Source organism: Miscanthus floridulus, chromosome 4 (assembly GCF_019320115.1).
Source record: "Miscanthus floridulus cultivar M001 chromosome 4, ASM1932011v1, whole genome shotgun sequence".
NCBI lineage: Eukaryota > Viridiplantae > Streptophyta > Magnoliopsida > Poales > Poaceae > Miscanthus > Miscanthus floridulus.
This window is the reverse complement of record NC_089583.1, coordinates 65,381,126-65,408,111: the sequence shown is the minus strand read 5'-3', so window position 1 is coordinate 65,408,111 and position 26,986 is coordinate 65,381,126. Positions and strand designations below refer to the sequence as shown.

At 42.6% G+C, this 26,986-nt stretch overlaps 1 pseudogene; it reads right to left on the bottom strand.

Annotated features, from left to right (window-relative positions):
• Positions 1-411: 411 nt before the first annotated feature.
• LOC136548575 (GDSL esterase/lipase WDL1-like) lies at positions 412-8,225 on the bottom strand (annotated as a pseudogene).
• Positions 8,226-26,986: the final 18,761 nt, after the last annotated feature.

Sequence of the window (26,986 nt, the reverse complement as noted above, 5' to 3'; positions counted from 1 at the left end):
TCCATATTGCAACTACACTTCATGTGTAATGCGTAGTTAGTTTATATGGTATTTCGGTAAAAAAAAAAGTATCCTCCAACAGCTTCTTTAAATTGTTATCCAAATATAGCCAACTTCTATTCCGGGTTTCGCACTAGCTAAAGATAGAAAACAAGAATGGCTCTCTGGAACGTATACAAGATACAGAAAAACTCTGTTTGAGAGCGAAAAGATACAAAAAATGATTTTTATGCAAATGACTCTCTAAATGATGATTTAAAGAGTGAGCATTAGAGACTCTTGGAGTAAAAAAAAAAAAATGGCTGATCCTATCATCAAACAGACAACTTTGATGGCCATATCCCTGAAAACATGGATGCATCCTAGGCAACCCTGCCATCAATCCAAACACACACATAATCATGGGGAAAACACAATAATAATCAATCAATCTTAGAGATAGCGAGGTCTGGAATAGAAAAGATGATGGTGTCATATTGGCTCGGTCCTGGCTGGCTCCCTTAACTCCATTCCTCCATCGTTATTCTTGAGGATCATGATTCATTTCCATTCCATCCAGGTAGAACAAATGCATACATCCAGCCATTGAATCAAATCAAGGCCACAAACAAGTCAGTCCCATGGTAATTTCCTGTGAATTGTCCACTCGGACGGGTTCACGGTGGTGTCACTGCTGGAGGAGACAAGATCGAAGGGGGAGTCCTCAGCAAACTCGGTGGGCATCGCCTTCCAGTGCAGGCATGGTTCCCACTCTGCCTCTTTCAACACCTTCAGGATCATCTCCTTGCATTCAGGCCGGCAACAAGAACAAACAGCAAACAGCTCACGTGAAGCATGCAGTGTTCCAGTCCTCCCTCTTCTGCATGGCATGCCAGAGATCAACCACCTTCAGGTTCATCTCCTTGTACAAAGCTACGCAGGCGTCAGAGTACAGACGGCAGGTTTCGTTGGTCCGGACGATCTCACTAAGTATAGTACTGCTGCACACATAATATGTTCAGTTCCCTGTGTTATATTGCAACAAGCCAGGATTCACCATACAATTGATTGCTCACCTGGTTGAGTTTTGAAGCATCTCCTCGTTCAGAGGTGGGCAGCTCAGGAAAATTACTCGTGTCTTCTCAGAGAGGCTCTGACCACAAAGGCAAACCGACTGTCAAACAACTAGCTACAGGTGCACCACCATTCCAGGAATATCTTGCTAATCAATGCTCTACCTTTAGGTGTTCTGCAATCTTTCTCATGTTCCCTATGTACACTCATCTAGGGGCACATGAGGCCCGAGACCAGAAGAATGAGCAGCAATGGAGTCGTTTCCACCAAAGTAAACTATTACCAAAGAAGGCTGCACTGCTGAATCCTATGACAAATGGAGAGTAGAAAATCAGTTAAAATTTGGACGACAGCCAGCTAATTTTTTAATATCATCATAGATTATTTTGTAAATTGGATTAAGATCATTACATCATAGTATTGGTCCTTGAGAACATACGCGTGTGTCATCATATAGATAGGAAACTAAAAACTACTGAAAATTTTCATTATGGTATGATAAACAAGTAAAAGAGGGCCAAGTAGTCAGCTGTTTATCATGATGCTGTTAGCTAAGACTAATGGAAGAAATAGGCTTGAAGGGAAGAAGCAGACTTCCTCTTGTTAGAAAAACTGCGCAGAAGAGGATTATATTACTTAGGCAGTAGCAGTTAACAGTGATTAAAAAACAGGGCTGTAAGGAATTTATGTGCCCCAAAATGACTTTTTGTAGAGACAAAGATAACTGTTAAGATGGAGATACAGAAACAAAATTAGAGATTTGGGCCATATATACCTTAGGGAACACTTTGTCCATCACTTGAACAGCCCGCCTTGTGTTCCAGCCGATATATCCTCTTAGCAATATATCAACCTGAATAAATAGCAAGCAGAAATAAGCACTACTGAAGTAAAAACGTTGCTAAGGTAGTTTCGTTCACCAATAAGTTGACCCAAAGGTTAATCTGACATAAGATGTGAATAAGTGAGTTTACCTTACCGGTTGCCCTAGTGAGGTCACAAAATAAAAATTCAGGACACCCTGTTATATACTACTTTTCTGTGCGATTTTTTATAGTAAGAAAGTTCCACGAAGAAACCAGCTAATCAAGAGCTGAATCTAGTGACTGTTATGACGCTGGTGGTAGTGGTGGCACCGGCGCCGGCGAGCCTTGGCTGCGCAGGCTGTAGCCGTGGGTAGAGTCAGAGCGAGGTTTTACCCCTCGGTCCCTATGTTGTTTAGAGGAGGAAGACAGGGGAAGGATTAATTCATTGCTTGATTATTCTCAGTGTGCCTCCCGGCTTACATAGCCATTAGGCTACCTAATTTCCCCTCAAATCACTCTCACTCACTCCTTGATAGACTCCTAGATTAACACCAGCTAATGGTGCACCCAAATTGGCCCCAAATTGACAGCATTTCAGCCACTTTTCTGGCTTCGTTGCCACTGCCTTCTTTGCTCTGCGGGTCAGGGGCGGAGCTAGGATTTGAGCATAGGGGGCGACCGTGCAAACCGGCAACAACCATGCATGTCAAAATGTATACACGCGACAATGTACCAGGGCGGACAAGGGGGGCTCCAGCCCCCCTAATGGCTTGATTTCACCACTAATCACTGTGGCAGAAGCTTGATTTCACCATTAAATCTTCATGCAAATCAACATCTCCATTGTTTTAGCCCCCCTTATCCCGCATCGTGCATCCGCCACTGTACATAACACACAAATAAATGTTTATGTTGCGATACAAAAGAAAGCAGAAAAAACTAAAAAATAACGGGAGTTTAATTAGCCTCAAGCCTCTGACCTTTACCTGATCAATCTAATTCGTGGACCGAAAAAAGATTTATAGTAATAACAAGTAGTTAAACAGGGCCAAAACTAATTAGCACTGGATCCTCAATGTTAAATGGCAAACAATCAGTCACTTGTCGTTTAGCCTCGGACAAAACGGTCACTTAAACGGTAGACGATTAAACGGAAACATCATACCACTATTTAGCATTTAAATTTTAAATATTAACCAAACTCGCTAATGCCAATTGAAGAACAATTTTGAAGGATTAAACAAGAACAAGCACTGATTTCAATTAACTAGCTAATTAGAGTGTGTGGTATGGGGACAAATTAATGTTTGATAAGTAATAACGAAAATAAAAAGGTATGGAGAAAATATTAGAAAGACCTAATTTTTATTTATCTAAAATACTATTAGATATTAATATGGAGTAAGAACGAAAAAATTATAGTAGTAATAGTATCATTAACTAGCTAATTAGATAATTAAGCACCTAATTTAGGGGGTGTATTATGCGAGTTATGGGAAGGTTGGAGGGTGCCAGGCCACCCTCAGCCCCCCCCCCCCCCCCCCCCCCCCCCCCCCTTCCCTCCGCCACTGCTGCGGGTGAACCAGTTTCCCACATGACGACCAAACCAAACTGTGCAATATACTTGTATTTTGAAAAGTATGTTCGTTCGTCTACTTCTTTTTTAAAAAATAGGGCTGAGTGACCTTATACATATATAGCGGGATGTTATATAAAAATAGTTGGGCCACAAAATTTATAAAGCTGTCCCAGTAGTATGTTCTTTTGGGATTGATAAAATCAGATTGACAGATAAAAACCAGATGCAAATGTAATTATCTGTCATAACGGAAAATGTGCATTTTTTTATTTCTGTAACACCCTAAAATTTGCTCTATTTGAAAAAGGTATAAATTGATTTAATTTTGTATTTTATGCTCATGAAATATATGAAAAATAATATTTTTCATTATATTAAAACTCATCATAATGTAGCAATATGGATGTGCATACATACCGGTGCATTTGATTTATTTGGTTTAGTGGTTTTGATTAAAATTCAAAATTGTTTGAATTGCTTTTGGAAAGAAATTAAAAATGGCTTCGAAGTAAAAGAAAATTTGAAAATAAAAGAATTTAAAAAGTTGTAAAATTTATTTTTGGAAAACTTACAAAATTTTCTCATTTTTATTTGAATTGAAAAGTATATTGGAAATAATATTTGAACTTGATTTGATTCATAATTGAAATTGGTTTTGAAATAGGAAATAGAAAAGGATTTGAAAAAGAAATGGAAAAAAAACCCCTCCCTTCTCCCCTTAGGCCCGCAGGCTTGCTGCTCTTGCTCCTCGCGCAACCCATTTCCCTCTCCGCATTGGGGCGGCCCAGCTTGCGCTCTGGCCAAGCCGTGCAGGTCTGCTCTCCCTCCCTTGCCGCGGTCCATCTTCCCCTTTCTCCACTGCGCGGCCCACTTCTTCGCGCTCGGCCCAGCACCGCGCCACGCCTCTTTCCCTCTCTCCCACTGACTGACCGGACCCGCGCCCTGTGTCGCTGCCACCCAGGCCCACCTTGTCAGGGTCATCCCTCTCCTCTAGCTCGTGACCCGCCCGAACTCTGTCGTCGTGTCGTCTTGCCGTGTGCTCCAAGTTCCTTGCCTCCATAAATAGCAGCAGCCTACACCGAGCCACATCTTATCCAGTCCCAGAAGCTAGCCGCCACTCAATTCGAGCCGTAGCGCCACCGCGCAACCCTAGAGCCATCGCTGTCGTCGATTCGCCGCTCCATTGTTTCTCTATCACCGCAACTGCGCCCCAAAGCTTCGAGTGAAGGTAAGCAACCCGCAGGTGCTGCGTACGCCTTCTCTATCGCTCTCTGTCCTTCTCTCCGCGTCGCTGAAGCTTCGCCAGTGAGCTCGAGCCGCTACTTCGAGCACCGTGTCATCACTGTGCCGTCGCGGCCTTTTTCAACCACTAGCTGAGTTTGTCGTGCTTCTCTCTCTCTCTCTCTACGTGTCTTCACTTTGGCCTATGATGCTAGAATTGTCACCTAGTGTCGGTGCAGAAAGTGACCAACACGTAAATATTTATAGTTTTGTTGTATGTTGTGATCGGATGTGGCCTAGCACTCAATGACACAAGGTTTATACTGGTTCAGGCAACGTGCCCTCGTCCAGTTTGAGTCAGTCGATGACTTTATTCCCGAGCAAAGGTGCTCGAAGTTTGCTATGGGGTTACAAACGAAAGGGAAAAAATGGGGGTACAAGAGGTCCGATCGGACTTTGGTCGGAAGGGCTGAGAGTGATGGGAGCTCCGCTATATGCTAAGTGTTCGAATGTTTGCTGTTCGTTGGGATCCATGGTCGTTTGGATCGTGTGTGTTGTTTGAGTTGTTGTGGACTTGATTCTTCTTCTTTGGGAGAGAGCGTATTCTCTTTTATAGATGAAGGTGATGGCCTTACAAGTGAGAGAGAGAGAGTGTACGTATGCTAAGTCTTGTTGCCCACGCCGTTGGGTACAAGATGATTGTAGGCGCCCATAACACTGTTAATGTCAGATACATGTGGGAGGTTGCGTCGTCTTTTTCTAGTATGGCAGATGTTGGTGCCTGCCATACTGTTGATGCCCAGAGGCATGTAAGGGGTTTTACCGTGTTCGTCTGGTATGGGAGTTGTGGGCGCCCATAATACTGTAGGGCAAATGTTGGCGTCCACAACATGACTTGGGTTCTGACATGCTTGGAAGGTTGTAGGGCACTCTTCTGACATGTCCTGTCGGTACTATCCTGTAGGTGTACAGGGTATGGTCCTTGGTATTGCGGTTGACTTGAGTGTCTTGTTTTACCTGCTCCGCCCGTTACCTGGTCCTTATCGAGCGGGCGTCCCCGGTCGGCCAGTCCCAGTCGGCTCCGACTATGCCAGTCGGAGAAGAGCTGTAAGCAGAGGTTCGGTGTATCCCCTGGTCAGAGACACGGGTTAGAGTCAAAAACGTTGTTTGGCTAGGCCTTCCGATCGGAGAGGTGGGCTAGAGTCGGAACGAGGCCTTCCGGTCGGAGAGGCAGACCAGAGTTAGAAGCAAGCGCCGTTCCTCCTAGGCCAGGCCTTTTGGTTGGAGATTGGATCGTCCCTTTGGCCTGTCTTTAGGTTTTTTGGGATGACACAAGAGTTGTGTGTCGTCCGCATCGTTGTCTGCTGGGCCGAGCCTTTGTTGGGAAGCCGGTCCATGAGGGACCCCTAGTTTTATGAACCCGACACCTGGACAAACTCTAGCGAGGAGCAGATCATCCAGCCATGGCGCTGCCACCTGGAAGCAGCACACTGGCGACCTCATCTCTCCCTTTCGCTCACAGCCATCCATCTTTGATCAACGATCTAGATTAGAACCTCACATACCCCTTCATAACCAGTCCATCCTGCACCATAGACCACGTGCACGGGCGCCAGCTCCACGAGCCCACAGCGGGTGCACCATCTGCCCCACTCCCGTCGTGCTGCATGGTAGCCGCATCACCCTCCCCTGCTAACCATGCACCCTTTAGCACAAAGGCCCCTATGTTTCCCCAAAATTGAACCCGCCATCAAGCGTAGTTCAAAATAATTCAACGTATGCCCCTAAATTTTCTATTTCAGCCCCTGTGTTTTCCAAAAATTACGCCCTGATCCACAGGACTAATTTAATTCAGTTTCTAATTATTTTTAATACGAAATTGATTTCAAAATATTTACAAAATTGTCACTATCTCCATTAGGCCACATTTTTCTCTATTTTAACTCCGATTTGACTTGTTCAACTTACGTTAGGTTCGTAATTACATAATCTACATGTTCATACTACTGTTAGATATATTTTCAACTTTTAAAATTTGAGGTTAGATTTAATCTATTATTTTATTAAATGAAATCTTGTTTAATTCATATCTTCCACATTTTAGCTCTAGTTTTGACCCATTCAAGTTGCGTTGGATTCGTAACGACGTAATCTACGTGTTAGTAACAATTTTTACTATGTTAGTTACTCTAGAATTTTATGGTTTAAACTCTAACTTGGATAATAATTATGCAACTAGGATTTTATAAATAAAATATGATTTGTTTTACTTTAGTATTATAATTCAAACCTAAATTCGACTTAATTCAATTTATATTATCTTTAAAATATCTTATATATGTTTTTATATAGTTGAAACACATGAAGCTAATAGTTTTATATTTTCTTTTATAAGTAGATCTCTCGGTAGTTGTATCTTTTCAACCGTAGCTCCGATTAGCATGCTTTTCATGTCTGTGTGTTCATACCAATACATAGATTTGTTTCAAATCCTTTTTCACTGATTGGTGTATTGCTCTAATTCATTATTATTGTTTGCTCTGTGTATGATTGCATGAATGTTTATGTGGTGCTTTATGATCATGTCCAGTCGGATGAGCTTTGCGTTGGTGATATAAAAGATGTTGGTGATCTAGAAGAAGTTCTTTGGAGGCTACGAATCAATAGAAGAAGGATCTAAGTTTAATGACAAGTATAGCATGGGATCTTTCTTGTTGTCCTATACACCTTTAAATATATAATTCATGCTGCATGTGTCTACCTTGATTACCACTAAGGATTTCCTAGTACCAGTGTACCTTATTCCTTGATTCCTATGGGTTATTGCATTGGGTAGTATGATGATAGTGCTCAACTAAAACCATAATCTTGTAACTTGACTAATAGAATATGCGATAAACATTAAAAGATGATTTTTAGCAACATGGAACAAGGGGGCTAGAGCATTGGGTTGTTTTTATGATGCTCTAGATTTCTCTCCCTAAGGACTTATCTATAAACGAACATCCAGGGACTTTCAGTACAACTATGAGGGCTACATAGGCTCTGGCTTTAGCTTAGTATGATGACATTTTCTAGCTTGATTAGTGGTTAACTTTATTGGCGTAAGAATGACTTGACAAATCGGGTATTGTGCGGCCTCAATCCCCTTGTGTATAGGCTGCGCGTCATTGTGCCATCGAGAATGGGGGCTCTACATATGTTTGCCGAGTGAATCTAATGACCCTAACTTGTTAGACGAACCTTTGAAAGGCTTCATAGTGAACCCTCAGCAGTCCGCCCGAGCTATTCCATGCTGCCATTTCAGTTTCTCTGCCCCTGCCGTTGCCATAGCGCTCGCCCATAGCAGTAGCCGCAGCGCCGAGCACTCACCACTGTCGCCCTTGCTAGCACCAGCTCGCCCTCGCCGCTCCTCTATCACCACAGCCACCCCAGTCGTGCTCGCACCATCCCACCGCACCTACTTTGCTTGCCGTAACCGCACGGTAAGCTTCCTTGCCACGCACGGCCGTCACCATTGCTCCACCGCTACCCTCCGTCACCATGGTCCGGCCAACTCTGACCATCGCGTGCCACAATAGAGCGTGCAATAGGTGCACCGTAGTTCGTTGATGCTCGTCCGAGCCTTAGTTGGAGCCATCGTGGTCACCGTCGGTGTTGCGCCATTGTCTAGCTCCGCTGAGCCGCCATGGCCGCTGCCATCGTTGTTAGCGCCAGTGAGAGGCCCCACCAAGTAGCTCAAATCGGTGCGCTAGGTCATGAGGGTCACAGTAGTAGTGGTGCCGTCCCCGGTGAAGCTCGCCGTCGACGAGTCGTGGCTGCGCAATGTCATGCAGCGCTGCTGCCCTGTTCTGGGTCACTGACACGTGGGGTCCCCTGTCAGGCGGGTCCCACTGGTCAGCGACAGTAGAGAGTAGAGGATAGCTCATTTAATTCCAGATTTCATACGGTTTTGTAAATTTTATATCTAGAGTCTGAGAGATCCAAAATTTGTAGTTCAAATTTGGTTAAGATCTTGGTGAAGTGTAGTATTTAGGAAAAATATGATATTAGCATTTTCAGTAAAGTTTTTGGAAGATTTAAATTGAAACTTGAAATGTGTTTTTGAATGCATGCAAACTTGTTTATTTTATATCTAGAGTTCTTGTGCTCCAAAAATTATGAAATTTTTGTGGTAAGCTATTCTTGACATGTATGAGCTCTGGTAAAAATTTGAGGGTCAGTGCATGTATAGATTTGTAGTTATAGATTTTTCTTTTATAATTAGATAATCCTTGTATGAATTTTTATAAATTATTTATGAATCCAATATTCATGAAATTTGTTAGAGGTTATCCTGGTACCATATGGATGCTAGCAAAAATATAAAATCTGTTGCTTGACACTTTTCACTTGGGTTTTCTATTTTTGCTATTGTAAGCCTTTCTACCTTGTCATTTTTGTATAGAATGTTCTACTTGGTAAAATGATATGAAACTTTTACAGTGGTCTTTTGGTAGCATTAGTAAGGCACTGTGAATTTATGAGAATTTATGATGCACATTTAGTATATGTTTATTATTTAACCTAAGTAGCTAAATAAAATAATAAAGGCATTTAAATAAATAGTTTGGGCTGTACCATTATGTTTTATTGAGTGTATTTGGTATGCTTGCACTGTTGGTAGACTTTGTGTTATAAAAATTTGAATGCTTACATGAAGTAAAAATATTGTTGCTTTATAATTCGAGTTGAAAGGGTTTTTTCGGACAGATTTGGTAGTTTGGTATGTGGCATGGTAAAAATGGTGTTGCTGTAAAAATGGTTAATAACAAAGTTGTAGAAAACTTCTTCATGTATTTTGTGTTAAAATTTTAGGACCATAGGCCAAAGAGTTTAGGAGTTATGGCTGTTCAAAGTTAGTATTTCTGAATTGCTTACTCTCTGGAATTTTTGGATTGCACTGGGTTGCTTGTCTGTTTTGGTTAATATAAATTGTGAATTAGCTTTTGGTGATTAAATAAGAGTTGTAGACAATTTTATAAGCTTTCTAGAAAGTCCAAGATCACAGCATTTGGATAAGTAGAACTTCAGTTATGAGTAAAACAAGTAGCTGCTATTTTGTAGTGTAGTACATGAACTGCTGAAGTGTTTAATTGAGTAATGAAGAAGAGATATGCACCTACTCAGTAAAACATGATACACTTGTTATTACTTCAGCACCATGATGTTAAGATTTCATACAATAATGCATTCATCATGTATCATCATATTATACTTGTCAACATTTACACATTCGCAATACCTTATGCCATATTCATGCATCTAGGACCGGAGGAAGAAATAACATTGCTGGAGTTTGACGAAGTAGAGGAAGGGGACCAGCAGGAGAATCCTTAAGCTGTAGCTCCCGAAGGCAAGGAGCAGAACCCAGAAGAGCTTCCGGAGTGCCCTGATCACCGCCCCACGTCCTTTCTGAAAGGCAAGCCCCGAAGCATTCTAAGTCTCCCAATATTTTACAAATAATTACTTAAATTCTTATGATTGTTGCATTAGGTTATAAGAGTTGAATGGAACCACTTGATGCATATAAATTCCTTGTCCAAATATATACACCATAACCCTGTGTAGGTCCAGGATCGAATATATGCTTAGCCATGCTTAGACCGGTAGAAGTCGAGTGATTTCCTATCACCTGCGAGATATAGGTGGATATCGGAGCACAGTTGGCTATATTTGCTATCGTGGAATAGAACCATGGGGTAAAAGAAAATCAAGGCCGGGCAGAGTCTATGCGTAGGTTGACTCATGTGATTCCATCTATGCCGATTAAGGTTTGTACCATTGTTGGCGCTTCTAACAAGATTGAACGCATGCCTATCATTTAGCTGGCCACATTTTCAGTTTACACTCAACACGAATGGCATGAACCCATTAGGTAACATGAGTAGCTCACATAGTGTCTGGCCCATGCTATTAACTATCTACAACCTTCCTCCATGGCTATGTAACAAGAGTGAAAGAATCAAGATGCCCAAGAGGGGTGTGAATTGGGCTAATTCTAAAATTCTTTGCAATAAATAAACCCTACACTTAGCCCACTTCACCCCTTGTGCCTAGAATGTGATTCTAATAATCTATCACACAAAAGTTTAGCACCCTAAGTTCTAATCCTACTCTAGCATGGCAATTCTAAGAATATAAAGACAAGAATTGAATTGCTCAAAAGTAAATACTCAAAGTAAAGAGAGGAGAAGGAACGCGGCGATGTTTTGCCAAGGTATTGGAGAGTCGCCACTCCCCACTAGTCCTCGTTGGAGCACCCGTGCAAGGGTGTAGCTCCCCCTTGATCTGCACAAGGATCAAGTGCTCTCTACGGGTTGATTCTTCAACACTCCATCACGATGAATCACCCACAACCGCTCACAACTTCAATTGGGTCATTCACAAGCTCCGCTAGATGATCTCCAAACTCTCAATCACCACCAAGCCATCTAGGTGATGGTGATCACCAACAGTATAAAAGCAAGAACTCTCACTTGACCACAACAAGCCTCATGAGAAGGGTGGATGCACACTTGCTACTCTCCTTTTGCTAATGAGGCCTTAATCTTGGATTCTTAAATCTCAATTACCTCACTAGGCTCTTGCTCTCCTTGGCACTCTCAAGGGTGTTTCTCAGCTGTTGAAATGGGCAAGAGTACTCCCTTCAATGAATAGAGAAAGTATTTATACCCCCTCATTCAAAACAAACCATTATGTGCCTGAGTCAGCATTCTGCGGGGTGACTGGATGCTCCGGTCAAGGTGACCGGATGCTCTGGTCAGTTCTCCCAGCCACTGAGCCGTTAAGTTGTGATTGGACTCTGACCTGCATTCGATCAGCACTAACCGGACACATCCGATCGTGAAAACTAATCTCAGGAACCTTATTGATGTTGACCGGACTCTGGCACCTAGCGTCCGGTCACTTTGCTGCTCAGCGTCCGATCAGTAGCCAGAACCTAACCAGTGTCCAGTCAGCACTAACCGGATGCGTCCGATCAGGATTCCCCCTCTCTGGAACCTTACTAGAGTTGACCGAACTCTAGCACCCAGTGTCTGGTCACATTTCACTCAGCGTCCGGTCGCATCTAGACGACTTCACTTGATCAAATGAACTAACTAGACTCTTCTGCCAGCGTCCGGTCAACATTTGACCCTCCATTCACTTCCAACTAGAAATCATATGTGAATGAAGTTTGCTCCAATTGATCTAAGGGCTACTTCGGAGCTACCTAGTGCTAGATTTGACAAGTGTGCACCACACCTAACCCACTAGACTCACCTAGGTCAAGCTACTAGTCCATACCACCCTTAATAGTATGGCCAAAGGAAAAATAAATTCCTAAACTACTCTAAGTGTCTCTTCAACACCAAACGACACTTAGAACTAGTCCATCCTTAACCTTGTCATCCATCCTTTGAAAATCAAAACGATTTCCAACGTAGGGGCATGACAACCATGATTGCCCAATCAATTGCCATTACCATGACCTAACTTAATTGCATCTGCAAAACACACATTAGTCATAGTAATCTCGTATTGTCATTAATCACTGAAACCCAACTAGGGGCCTAGATGCTTTCAATCTCCCCCTTTTTGGTGATTGATGACAATACAACCTCGAGTATGTAAAAGAGATGAGGTTTTCAACATGATTGGTTCATATAAGATTTTGACAATAAGAACAAAAGAGTTAGGCAAGCTTATATGACCCAAGCCAACATGGTGTACTCAATAGATATGAAATAAGTATGAGTACAAGAAATAAAGCTCATTTGCATCGGAGTAAAACAGTGGAAGCAAAGCAAATGAGCATAACCAAGTGACATGACATATATAAAGATTAATGTAGAGAGCACACATGTCACATATCACATTAATATCATGATCACATAAATATCATGATCACACATAAGTAGTTCAATGCATGAAAGTAACCATGAATGCATAATAGTGTATCACACATAAAAAGCCAAATATAATAGACAAGCTCCCCCTAGATATATCGCTCCCCCTAAGTCTATCATACTTGATCCCTCTCCCCCTTTGGCGTCAAACACCAAAACCTAAGGGTCGGTCGGCGGGGCTGGAGAAGATGAGTCGGGCGCTAAGGCACGGTGAGCGATCTAAAACTAGGTAGCATCATCATCTGATCCTGAGCTCTGAGAAGTCTGACCCTCTATCGCTGAAAGTGACATTGAAGCGGTCTAGGTCAGATCTGGGACTGGTGCGGCCTGTGACTCTACAGGTATGACTGTAGCAGGTGGCTCTGATGATGCAACTAATGATGGGAGCGTCTCTGTAGTCCTAGTAATAGGAGCAACTGTGGAAGGACCAGGGACATGTAGCTCTAGCGGTGTAGGCTACCCTGTCAACTCAATGAAGGTAGCACCAAGGCTCCTAGAAACTATGGTATCAGTCACAAGCATCGACGAAGTCTGAGCTGGTGTGAAGCCCATATGTAGAGGTGTGAAGGAAAGACCCTAGGTTGTCAAAGGCGAAGCAAACCACTAGGACACCTACTCTGTAGGTGAAGCAAACAAGGTAGCTGGCTGTCCCTAACTCTAAAGCCCACTGGGCTAAAAACTAGAGTCACTGTAGTGGTGGTAGGCTAGCCGAGCTAAGGAGTAAGCTGTGGTGGTGGAGCCCCAATAGCAGAGACAACATGCTGCATGAATCCAAGTAACTGCTGCTGCATGAGGAGCTATTGCTATTGCATGGCCTGCTGCTGCTGCTAGGTAGCCTGCTGCTGTCGCTGGAACTCATCCTATCTAGCCTGAACCTATGCTAGAGCAACTACTGTCTCTTGGGCCAGTGAGCCTAATCCTGCCTCATCCGCTCAAGTATAGCAAGAAGAGTGGGGTCTATCTGCGGTGCCTGTGGAGCTGAGCTAGAGCCACTGGCCTCACCATCATGTTGTCGAGGAGGCATCCGAGGGATATCCTGATAATCATCATCTGAGCTATCACTGGGGTCGCTCTTGACCATACCCTCTGCTGAGCATCTAGCTGCTCCTCCTCTATAGCTACTATGTCCCTGATGATCTCATCCTGCTGGGCTATAGTCTCTGGCACCTCTAAGCAATAGCCCAGCTAGCTAGGTGTCCTCGCTGCACTATGGTGGAGCATCTAAGTCATGTTATAAGCTAGAAACTCTGTAGTAGCACCAAAATACTTTGCCAACATCTCAGGAGGCCTCACTGTGACTGCCCTATGAATCAGAAAAGTGATCCAGTGAGCATATGGTAGCTACCTATGACCTCTGAATCCCTCTACAAGTGTATCCTCCATCTTAGAAAGAATGAGATCCCATATATCAAATACTATCTACTGGATCAGGGAGTTTAGTAGCCATAACTGAATGCGAGTCAATCCCTCGTGATATCCCATCCTCAGTAGCAGGGTCCTCCTCATGATAGCATCAAGCAGTCTAGCTGTAGGAGTAAGATCCCTAGGTGTCCTGCTCAACCTCTCGCCGAATGGCTCTATGAAGCAAGGTTAGATGAGATCTGTGGGAGGCACGAGACCTTCGTGAGGGCGTCTAGGAGGCTCTGTGTGACCATAGCAAACCTCATGTAGCTAGATAGGTGACTCCTAAAGCTTGAGAATCTCTCTAACTCTGAAGCTCATCAGCCTATAGTCACGGCCTCTAAATGCAAAGTGTATGAACCTGTGAGCTAGGTCAATCCAAAGTGTAGCGTAGAACTCACGGACACAAGATGGAACATATCTGCCTGTCCGTCCAAGTAAGTCTGTCAGCCCTAGCAAGTAAGAGAGGTGAGGGCGGATCAGCTCTCTAGCTGCTACTACAATGGCCTTAATGGAACAAACCCTCTGTGATCTGAAAGCCACACCATTGTTCAGATAGGCATTATAGAAGTCCTCCTACAGTGGTGTATAGAAACCCTCTGAAGCACGCTCATCCCTCCTTGGCAAGGACCAATCCTCAAACTAAACAAACCTAAGTTGCTGCACCTACTTGGCCGTGGTGGCCCTCAAATCCAGATAAGTCACTGGAGGTGGACCCTATGGTCTAGGAGGCAAACGAGAACCCCTCCTCTATGTCTCTAGCCTTGGTGTCACCTAGATACGGGTATGACTAGAGCAGCGTAACTATGGCTGAGGTGCCTGCTCTGTCTCCTCTGTCTGCTCTCCCTCCTAAGTCTGCTCAGCACCCTTTGACTACACTAGTGGTTGTCTCTGCTGCTATGGCTCCCCCTGAGGCTGAGTCTCCTCCAAAACAACATATCGTCCCTCAAGCATGACAGTCCCAGCTGGACTACCATGACGATGCTCAATCTACTCAATGGTTGCCCTATGTGCTGGTGAAAGCTAATCTACAATGACAACACCACTCCGAGCACCTCCTCTCTCTACACGCTCTATGGTGGCTACTACTACTGCTGCTGCTGCTCTCATTGTATCAGCATCTGCAAATTTCCGCTTCTTTGATGTAGTCTTCTTTGTCCCGTTGCCTTTCACCTCAGCGGGCAAGCGAGGCGGATATCTATGTGCTTGGTGTGAGTGTTGCACCAGATTATTAGCAAGCTTTACCGCACTCTCATTGTCACACAAAAGAGGTACTTTTTCTAGAACTACACCATAGTCTAGTAAAGTTTGCTTCATGTAAAGTATTTGTGCACAACAAGCACCCGCGGCAATGTATTCCACTTGGGTGGTGGCTAAAGCCACACTATTTTGCTTCTTGGAGGACCAAGACACAAGTGATCTACCAAGCAAATGGCACCCTCCGGATGTGCTTTTCCTATCAACTTTGCAACTAGCATAATCCAAATCAGAATAGCCAACTAATTCAAATCTAGCTCCTTTGGGTTACCAAAGGCCAATGCTTGGTGTGTGCTTAAGATACCTAAGGATTCTTTTAACGGCAATCAAATGAGCTTCCTTAGGATTAGCTTGAAATCTAGCACAGATACACACACTAAACATGATGTCGGGCCTAGATGCGGTTAAATATAATAAGCTACCAATCATAGAGCGGTAGAGAGTTTGATCAACTGTTTTACCTCCCTCATCTAGGTCGAGATGTCCATTAGATGGCACTGGTGTCTTGATTGGCTTACATTCATCCATATTGAACCTCTTGAGAAGATCATTGGTATATTTTTCTTGAGAGATGAAAATCCCTTCTCTCATTTGCTTGACTTGAAAACTAAGAAAGAATGTAAGCTCTCCAATCATAGACATCTCGAACTCCTTCGACATCTATTCACCAAACTCTTTGCAAGAATCTTCATTTGATGATCCAAAGATGATTTCATCAACATATACTTGACAAATGAAGATCTCTCCATCAAACTTCTTGGTGAATAGTGTGGTCTCAACCTTCCCAATGGTGAAGCCCTTCTCAATGAGAAAATCCTAAAGGCGCTCATATCAAGCTCTTGGGGCTTGCTTAAGCCCATATAGTGCCTTGGACAACCTATAAACATGATTAGGATATCTAGGGTCTTCAAACCTGGGAGGTTGATCAACATAGACTAGTTCATTAATAAAGCCATTTAAAAATGCACTTTTAACATCCATTTGATATAATTTCATTTCATGATGTGATGCATATGCAAGGAGGACACGAATGGCTTCAAGTCTTGCAACTAGTGCAAAGGTCTCTCCAAAATCCAACCCTTCAACTTGAGAGAACCCCTTTGCAACTAGTCTTGCCTTGTTCCTCATAACAATGCCTTGATCATCTTGCTTGTTGTGGAACACCCACTTTGTTCCAATGACTCTTGCACCTTGTGGTCGCTCTTCAATAGTTCAAACTTCATTGCGGGCGAAGTTGTTCAACTCTTCATGCATGGCATTTATCCAATCAGAATCTTGAAGAGCTTCTTCTACATTCTTAGGTTCAACACAAGAGACAAAAGAGTGATGTTCAATAAAAGAAGCAAGTTTTTGAGATCAAGTCATTACACCCTTTGATGGACTCCCTATGATGAGATCTTGTGGATGAGCTTATAGTAGAGGTGAATTTCTTCTATCAACCACTTGAGGGCGAGGTTGTGGAGCATCAACATCTTTTGCTTGTGCCACCATTTGATCATGAGAGACATGAGTATCTTCATTTTCTACTCTCTGATCTTTATCACCATCTTGTGGCACATTTGATGAAGAAGGTGGATCAATCACTTGTACATCATCTTCATCATCTTTAGGCTTGATGTCTCCCACCAGAATGTTCTTCATAGCCTCCCTCAATGGTTCATCACCTACATCATCAAGATTCTCATGTGCTCCTTGGGAGCCATTAGATTCATCAAATTCCACATCATATGTTTCTTCAACTAAGCTGGTGGCATGATTAAATACTCTATATGCTTTGGACTTTGATGAGTAACCAACAAGAAAACCAATATTACAATGTTTTTGAAACTTCCCTAGGTGTTGCCGCTTCTTGTAGATGTATCATTTGCAACCAAATACACTAAAGAAGGAGACGTCCGGCTTCTTCCCATTGAGCAATTCATAAGGTGTCTTGCCAAGAAACTTTTGAAGGAATAGGCGGTTGGATGCATAACATGTGGTGTTGATAGCTTCCGCCCATAGAGCTTTGGGTGTGTTGAACTCATCAAGCATTGTTCTTGCTAGAGTGATAAGTGTCTGGTTCTTTCTCTCAACTACACCATTTTATTGAGTATATGTTGCGAAGACCTCATGCTTGATCCCAACTTCATCACAATAGGCTTCAATGTTTGTGTGGTCAAACTCTTTACCATTATCACTTCTAATCTTCTTGAACTTCACTTCAAACTCATTTTGTGCTCTCTTGGCAAACTTCTTGAAGCATGAAGCAACCTTGGTCTTGTCATGAAGGAAGAACACCCATGTGTATCTTGAGTAGTCATCAACAATCACAAGACAATAAAGATTTCCTCCCAAACTCTTATATGTTGTTGGTCCAAATAAGTCCATGTGAAGGAGCTCTAGCACTCTTGTTGTTGACATGAAAGCTTTTGTAGGATGAGTGTTTGCAACTTGTTTGCCAGCTTGACATGCACTACAAAGCTTGTCCTTCTCAAATTTCACATCCTTCAACCCTCTCACCAATTCATTCTTCATAAGCTTCTTGAGTGAGCTCATCCCAACATGAGCAAGTCTTCTATGCCATAGCCACCCAAGTGAAGTTTTGGTGAATAGGCGTGTCTTCAAGTTGGCATCTTTGGAGGTGAAATCCATTAGATATAGGTTGTTGTATCTAAATCCCTTGAATATAACTTGATCATCATCTTTCTTAGATACAACCACTTCCTTCTCGGTGAACAAGCATTGGAAGCCAAGATCACACAATTGTCCAATGGATAGCAAGTTGAAGCTCAAAGAAGCAACATATAGCATATTTGAGATAGAATGATCATTTGATACTGCCACTTTGCCTAATCCCTTGACTTTGCCCTTTGAATTATCTTCAAATGTAATTCTTTCTTGGCCATCTACTTCTTCATCTAGTGAGGTGAACATACGAGGATCACTGGTCATATGTTGTGTGCAACCACTATCAATTACCCAATGACTTCCACTGGTCTTGTAGTTCACCTACACACAAGAGATCAAGCTTGTTTAGGGACCCATACTTGTTGAGGGCCCTTGACTTTCTGTACTAGTGACTTTGCAACTCAAATTTTCTTAGGCCTATTCTTGTTGGGAGGTCCTAAGAACATGACTTTCATTTTACCACTAGAGTCCTTTCTAAGCATGTAATGAGCATTGAAAGCAAAAGGTTGAACATGCTTGGGCAAGGGTTGTGGTGGTGGAGTTTGACACTCATGGGCAAAGTGACCTTCTTGTCCACACTCAAAACACCTCTTTGGCTTTGGCTTTGACTTGTGTTGTTGTTGTTGAGCTTGAGCCTTCTTCTCTTGATTTGCCAAATATCCAATTCCACTTCTATCCATCTTCATGACAGTGTTCATGAGTAGCTCACTTTGAAGATATTGGCCTCTTGTGAATTTGCTCAACCCGGTCTTGAGATGCTCTTTTTCTAGCTTGAGCTTCTTGTTCTCTTCTTTGAGCTCATCATGATTCTTCTCCCTCTTGAGTCTCTTGTTTTATTCTTTAAGCTTCTCATTCTCAAGAGCTAGATCACTATCATGGTCAAGGTTCTCTAACACAATGGTGTTGGTGGTTGATAGCTTCTCAAGATCTTTCTTTAGCTTCTCATTCTCATTCTTGATCTTGACATACTCATCATAGTCATTGGACTCAACCACTTGCTTGCCTTGGCTACTAGAACCTTGCTCAATGCTCTTAATAATCAAGTCATCACATGATGTAGCTATATCAATCTTAACAACATGGTTAGTAGCATCATGTGGCTCATTGGATAAAAACTCTTAAGAGATAACAAGATTACCATGATTGATCTTAATATTTGTATACTCTTCTTTTAGCATGTTATAGCTAGTGATGAGCTCATTATGTATCCCCTCAAGTTTATCATGTTTATCTTTAAGCTCTTTATTAGAAGATTTGAGCTCCTTGAGTTTGGATGACATAGCATTATTTGCTTCTCTAAGCTCAATGCTAGCCTTTTCGTCTATGTCACATTTAGCTAGAAGAGAGTCATTCTTAAGTTCAAGCTTTTCATTCTTAGCTCTAGTCTTTCTAATGATCTTAGTATATTGATTTAGCAATTTAACAAGATCATCATATGAAGGTGACTCAAATTCATCATCATCACTATCACTATCATCATTGCTAGCATGTTCATCACCACTACTATCATCATCATTTGATACCTTTCGTTCACCCTTGGCCATAAGGCATAGGTGTGTAGAGGATGATGGTGGTGGTGTCAGTGAAGATGATGAAGAGTCAATCATAATGGTGGCCACCTTCTCGTTGTCACTATCATCATCGGATGAGCAACTTGATGAATCAATGTCCGTGAGCCAATCACTGACGATGTATGCCTTGCCATTTTTCTTCTTGTGGAAGTCCTTCTTGCCATCCTTCTTCTTGTATGGCTTGTTTTTCTTCTTCTCATCTTCATCTTCATCACTTGAGTCATCTTTTTTGCCCTTGTTCTTCTTCTTGCATTTATCTTTCTTAGGCTTGGGGCATTGATGTGCTAGATGACCAAGTTCTCCACAATTATAGCAATCCATCTCAGAGATTGGCTTCCTTCTAGTGCTAGTGAAGAACTTCTTTTTCTTGCCATCAAACTTGACGCCATTCTTGTTGAGATTCTTTAGCATCTTGGCGGTTCTTCTCACCATGAGAGCAAGACTTGCATCATCAATTTGATCATCACTTGAGCTCTCATACTCAATTCTTTCTTTGCCCTTCTCTTGGCTAGCCTTGAATGCCAAGTCCTTGTCTTTCTTCTTGTTAGAGGATGATCCATCTTGTGGTGTGATGTGCATGTACATCTCATGAGCATTGATCTTTCCCAAGATTTGAGTTGGTGTTGTGGTGGAAAGATCGCCTTGATGAAGCATGGTCACAATATGCCCATATTTATTAATGGGGAGGACACTCAAGATCTTTCTTACAACATCGGATGGTTGCATTTGCATAAGTCCAAGCCCATTGACTTCCTCTACAAGAACATTTAAGCATGAGTACATTTCATTTGCACTTTCTTTAGGAAGCATCCCAAAAGAATTATGCTTTTTCATGATGAGATGATATTGTTCCTCACGCTCACTCTTTGTTCCCTCATGGAGTGCACAAATGTCCGACCATAGTGCATGGACGTCCTTGTAGTTCCTCACCCGGTTAAACACATCTTTGCAAAGGCCTCTAAAGATGGTGTTTCTAGCCTTTGCATTCCATTTTTCGTAATTCACTTCATCGCCTTGAAGGTGCGTGGGATCCCTAGGTTTTGGGAAACCTTGATAGGTGGCTCTAAGAATTCCATCATCTAGAGCTTCTAAATACACCTCCATGTGGATTTTCCAATAAGGAAAATCATCTCCCTCATAGATAGGAGGAGGCCCATCCCCGTGAGACATCTTTCTCTAGGCGGTTAAGCCTAAATATGTGAGCACAAGGCTCCGATAACAATTGAAAGGATCAAGATGCCCAAGAGGGGGTGAATTGGGCTAATTCTAAAATTCTTTGCAATAAATAAACCCTACACTTAGCCCACTTCACCCCTTGTGCCTAGAATGTGATTCTAATGATCTATCGTGCAAAAGTTTAGCACCCTAAGTTCTAATCCTACTCTTGCATGGCAATTCTAAGAATGTAAAGAAAAGAATTGAATTGCTCAAAAGTAAATACTCAAAGTAAAGAGAGGAGAAGGAACGTGGCGATGTTTTGCTGAGGTATCGGAGAGTTGCCACTCCCCACTAGTCCTCGTTGGAGCACCCGCGCAAGGGTGTAGCTCCCCCTTGATCCATGCAAGGATCAAGTGCTCTCTACGGGTTGATTCTTCGACACTCCATCGTGGTGAATCACCCACAACCGCTCACAACTTGAGTTGGGTCATCTACAAGCTCCGTCGAATGATCACCAAACTCCCAATCACCACCAAGTCATCTAGGTGATGGTGATCACCAAGAGTAACAAGCAAGAACTCTCACTTGACAACAACAAGCCTAATGAGAAGGGTGGATGCACACTTGGTACTCTCCTTTTGCTAATGAGGCCTTAATCTTGGATTCTCAAATCTCAATTACCTCACTAGGCTCTTGCTCTCCTTGGCACTCTCAAGGGTGTTTCTCAGCTATTGAAATGGGCAAGAGTACTCCCTTGAATGAATAGAGAAAGTATTTATACCCCTCATTCAAAACAAACCGTTATGTGCTTGAGTCAGCATTCTACGGGGTGATCGGACGCTCCGATGAAGTTGACTGGACACTCTGATCAGTTCTCCCCACCACTGAGCCATTAAGTTGTGACCAGACTCTGACCTGCATCCGGTCGACACTGACCAGACGTGTTCGGTCATGAAAACTGCTCTCAAGAACCTTACTGATGTTGACCAGACTCTGGCACCGAGCATCCGGTCAGTAGCCGAAACCTGACTAGCGTTCGATCAGCACTGACCGGACACGTCTGATCAAGATTCTCCCTCTCTAGAACCTTACTGGAGTTGACCGAACTCTGGCAGCCAGCGTTCGGTCACATTTCACTCAGTGTTCGATCGCATCTAGACGACTTCACTTGATCAAATGAACTGACTGGACTCTACTGACAGCGTTCGGTCACACCAAAACCAGCGTCCGGACAACATTTGACCCTCCATTCACTTCAAACTCGAAATCATATGTGAATGAAGTTTGCTCCAATTGATCTAAGGGCTACTTCGGAGCTACCTAGTGTTAGATTTGACAAGTGTGCACCACACCTAACCCACTAGACTCACCTAGGTCAAGCAACTAGTCCATATCCCCCTTAATAGTATGGCTAAAGGAAAAACAAAGTCCTAAACTACTCTAAGTGTCTCTTCAACACCAAACGACACTTAGAACTAGTCCATCCTTAACCTTGTCGTCCATCCTTTAAAACCAAAATGATTTCCATCATAGGGGCATTAATGGTGATGGAGAAGGACACACCGATCTTCTGTCAGGTGATGGTAACTTTCGTTGTGGCAGAGAATGACACACCAATCCGGCTTCAGATCGAAAGATCAAACCCTACAATCTTAGCACCACAGCTCCTCGGGTTATCAACCAAGTCATGGACTAGGTTGACCTTGCCAAGAAGGCTAATTCCTTCCTATGCAACGAAAAACACAAGCAAGAACAAGAAAGAACGCAACCAAATTGTAGATGAATGATTATCTCATGAAGTTGGGGTCTCATAAACCGATGAACGGTAAAACTGTTCTTGACAGAATAATCTAAGCAAAACCCAAACCCTAATGGAGGGGTTGTGGCTATTTATGAAGACTCTAGGGTCGTGCAAGACCCTTGGACGCACCCCTAATGGGCCCAAACTCGATACATGGTCCAACGGACCAAAAGATGGTGTCGCAGCACCCTTGCAGATTCTGGACGCTGACTTGTTTTGACGATTTCTGTTGATTCTGAAGAGCTTTTGACGTGAAACCACTTGGATTGGCTTCCTTATCAAATTATATTTCCATCCATATGTGGATCATCGAAAACGGAGTCCGGATGCATCCTGGGTGACCAGTTTAAGGTAGACTGGTCCTAGATTCCGAGGCAGACTCGAACTTGAGTTGCTTTGGCCCTCCACCTCGGGCACTCGAACTGAATTAGCCTTAGGCCTCCTTCTTGACTTGGACACCCTTGCTGGCCTCCTTCCCCTCCATCCCATGTGCCAAACATGGTCATATGCATGGGTGTCATGTCCTCATCATCCTCCCCTTCTTGATGAAAAGCCATCCTCGGTGTCGATTGTGCTTGAAACTTATCCTGCACAACATAAAGGAGAACAGGGTTGTGAGGACAAAGAAAACTGAAATAATTGTGAGAAGGAACGTGACCATGTTTCCAAGTTTCTAGCATGTCATCTCACATAAAAATTTCAGCAAGCATGTAGACTCCATGATCCGAATGCACACAATGTATGTCAACACTATCCTGCAAAAGATTAGAACTAACCAAAGATAATGCAGGAATAGATGGTCGAGCAGACATAGGTAGCAACCAACAATGCTCCCCTTCTTGGAAGTGAACTTGTTTCTTTAAGGAACATGAGAAAATGTTTGTATTATTATGGCTGCCCTCTAAATGATCATAATCTTGTACAACAAAAGGAGAATTCATATTATTACGAATGTATACTCGATGTATCATATATTGTCCCTAGTTGTTATATCTGCCAATAACATGATATGTGTGTTTAGAAAACCAAGGCAAATCAGTATATTTAAAAAGGCTCTCTTCCAAACAATCTAGGTTACACAAAACATCAAATTCAATGTAACCCAAAGTATGTAAAGAAGACAACAGTTTGAACTCATCAATTTTAGTAGCAATATGAATAACATGTTTATTTTCAGCATAAGTCACTGGTTCCAAAACATATAAAACTAAAGCATCTTCAACCAATTCATCTTTGTCACAAGGAACATCAAGCAAATTATCATGGGACAAAGATAAATCAAGAGAGGGTTCCACTAACAATTGTTCTATGACAGCATGGTTTGTGGAAAAATTTAGTACATCAAGACAATTTTCACCTTCCATGAGTGTAGGACCATGGGCATTACCTGTGTTCTCAGCATGAGTAATAGGTGCATGGTGAAGTGATGGTTTTGAATTTGCATATGAGGTTGTGAGCTCCTCATTTTCTTCCACATCATCCTCTCGCTTATGGACATTATCCTGCAAAAGGTTAGTCATAGCAAGAGGAATAACAACAGACTCTTCCTCTAAATGGTGCACCTCATCATATGAAATTCAAAATAGGAGGTGGATTAACAAAGGTTTCTCTCATAAGAAGTTTCATATCATTCCAAGTTTGAGGTTTATCAGAAGGATCTAAAGACTCCCACCAAGATAAAGCAGAATATCGCAAAACACTAGCTACATTTTTTACCTTCCTCCTTGGACACATAAAGCGAGTAGCAAATATGTTATCGATGGCAATTTCCCACTCCATGTACTCATTAGCACCTATACCATCATAAGTCGGTGGATACGAACAACCTGTCATTGTAAACACAAAAACAAGGAACAAACGGTGAAAGTTATCCCTACCAAATGACTACGTAGTTGTGGTGGTGTCACTTTTCACAGCAAGTGGAAACATCTTACCAAGCTCTTACAAAGTTCTTACCAACGCAAGCAGTGGCGGTACAACCGGCGGCTGGTTCGTGATACCTGTGAGGCAGTGGTACCGAGCTTGCAAAGCCCTTTTTCTATACTGATCTGAAGAATTTGTGGAGCTTGGAAGGCAAATAAAGAGTAATATGTATATCTGGCACATGTCAGTAACAGAAAGTAATGCTAAATTATAGTCCAAAGTACTTGTTCTCGTTGCTGGTCTAAAATGTTCCAAGTACCAGGTGTGTGACAAAAGTATGGTGGATAGCAAGGTGACAGGTGTATGAAAAACAAGTATGGTGGATGGAAATAGCAACATAAACAAGGAACAAGACAGCACACGCAAATATAGCTCACTTTAGTCTTCTCTATGTGCTCCTCTAGATATTGTTTCCTCTTTTGCCCCTCTCTTTTTTTCTATTTTTTAGGACTGTCGTTGTTTTTTTTTGAGAAATTTCAACTTTTTTATTTTATTTTTTTGATATTTTTCATTTACTTAGGAGCACAAAAGAAGTAACCATAGAAAATATGAGCTTTAAACAAGTGTAAGACGTGGCCTATGGAATTTTCAGAAAACTTGATCAAAATCGATAAAAGCCTTGTGACCACGAAAAGAGGATCTTGTGACTACTTTTTGACCAATCTAAAAATTTTGAACCACTGACAAAGCTAGGGATAGATGGATCCGAAATTTTTTCTAATTGATTTTGATATATGGAACGTCAAAATCGGAGTCCGTATGCGAAAACTAGACCAGTTTTAATAATTGGCTCCGAATTAGAGGACAAAAAAGGAACAATGTGCGCAAAATTGGTCACGGAAGCAAAGATTTGATGGAAACGATGGGGAAAACACATGAACTGGACTCTAACATGACCTAACCAGCAACAAGACCTCGACCAGGACACAAACTCAACACGACGGACTCTGAAACTGAATATGCAAAGGCTATGGCGCGGAAGGTTCTAGGACAGGAAAAACGAGTATGGCACTGGACTATGGGACAAATGTGAAACACTCAAAACTAGAGAGTAAAAGTGAACCTGATGGAGCTCTGATTACCACTTAATGGAGACAGGGATCCCGATCTTCCATCAGGTGATGGTAACTTTTGTTGTGGCGGAGAATGACACACCGATCCGGCTTTAGATCGAAAGATCAAACCCTACAATCTTAGCACCATAGCTCCTTGGGTTATCAACCAAGTCACTGGACTAGGTTGACCTCACCAAGAAGGCTAATTCCTGCCTATGCAATGAAAGAACACAAGCAAGAACAAGAAAGAACGCAACCAAATTACAGATCAATGATTATCTCACGAAGTTGGGGTCTCACAAATCGATGAACGGCGAAAACTATTGTTGATAGAATAATCTAAGCAAAACCCAAACCCTAATGGATGGGTGGTGGCTGTTTATGAAGACTCTAGGGTCATGCAAGACCCCTGGACGTGCCCCTAATGGGCCCAAACTCGATACATGGTCCAACGGACCAAAAGACGGTGTCGTAGCACCCTGGCAGATTCTGGATGCTGAATTGTTTCGATGATTCCCATTGATTCCGAAGAGCTTTTGATGTGAAACCACTTGGATTGGCTTCCTTATCAAATTATATTTCCATCCATATGTGGATCATCGAAAACGGAGTCTAGATGCATCCTGGGTGACCAGTTTAAGGCAGACTGGTCCTAGGATTCTGAGGCAGACTCGAACTTGAGTTGCTTTGGCCCTCCACCTCGGGGACTCGAACCGAATTAGCCTTGGGCCTCCTTCTTGACTTGGACACCCTTGCTGGTCTCCTTCCCCTCCATCCCATGCACCAAACATGGTCATATGCATGGGTGTCATGTCCTCATCAGGCATGACAACCATGATCGCCCAATCAATTGCCATTACCATGACCTAACTTAATGACATCTGCAAAACACACGTTAGTCCTGGTAATCTTGTATTGTCACTTAATCACCGAAAACCCAACTAGGGGCCTAGATGCTTTCAAAGAGGAGGTACATGATGATGTCAGTTCTGATATCTGGTCCATGTCAACCAGGTGTTAACATCGACATGTATCTGAGGCCCCTTATTGATGATTTCAAGGAACTCTAGAAAGAAGAGGGTATCAGGGTGTACGATGGGTTCAGGAAAGAATATTTTAACCTACGTGCCATGCTCTTCACCACTATCACTGATATTCTTGGACAACATAGCGTGTCTTTGTAGAGCAAAGGAGAAAAAGATTGCTTTCAGTTCTTTGATGACACAGAGATTGTTTGACTAAATAACTCAAAGTAGAGGGTCTATGTAAGGCACCGATGTTTCCTTCCTAAGTCTCATCCATACCAGGAGATGAAATGTCAGCTTGATGGCACAAGGGAGACAAGATCTGCACCAAGGCCTTTCAGCAGGCAACAGGTCTATGACCAGGTGGTAGAGGATACCTTGCCTAAAGTTGACCCAGAGAGCACTGTCCTTGGAAAGCGAAAGCATAGTGCAAAAGCAAAGAGTGTTGTTAAGAAGAGGTGGAAGAAAATGTCAATCATGTGGGAATTGCCTTACTGGAAAGACATAGTCGTCTGCCACAGCATCAATCTCATGCACG